This window comes from Nestor notabilis, unplaced genomic scaffold, assembly GCF_000696875.1.
Source record: "Nestor notabilis isolate BGI_N333 unplaced genomic scaffold, ASM69687v1 scaffold23630, whole genome shotgun sequence".
Lineage (NCBI taxonomy): Eukaryota > Metazoa > Chordata > Aves > Psittaciformes > Psittacidae > Nestor > Nestor notabilis.
In genome coordinates, this window is record NW_009910977.1 from 1 (window position 1) to 304 (window position 304).

Here is a 304-nt window from a genome sequence, read left to right on the forward strand (position 1 = left end):
CGGGCGTGTCGCGGGGTCCACACGCGTTATGTGGTTTCTTTTCCTCGCAGGAGCGCTCTGGAGCCCCACGGGAACCAGGACCAGCAGTGCCCGGCGGCTCCCAGCGGTAAGTGCCCGCGAGCAGCAGGGTAACGCGAGGGGGGGGCGGCGGTGTGGTGCGGTGTCCGAGATGGGGATTCATCGGGCCTTGCCTTTCAGCTGCGCTCTGTAGCGCTTGTGACCTTGGCCCTGCCTTATGGGTGAAGTAGTGAAGTTTTAGCTTCGGTAGTGGTGAAGGGGAACGCTTCCTACCGGCTTTTGCAGA

The 304-nt window shown here is 63.2% G+C and overlaps 1 protein-coding gene across 1 annotated transcript in view; it reads left to right on the top strand.

Annotated features, from left to right (window-relative positions):
* The first annotated feature begins 57 nt into the window (after positions 1 to 57).
* The window catches only part of RSRP1 (arginine/serine-rich protein 1), a 4,137-nt gene continuing 3,890 nt past the window's right edge, over positions 58 to 304 (top strand). Inside the window, exon 1 of the mRNA XM_010012554.1 lies at positions 58 to 106. The gene's annotated coding sequence lies outside the window, so the exon portion shown is untranslated. The remainder of the gene's footprint in view (positions 107 to 304) is intronic.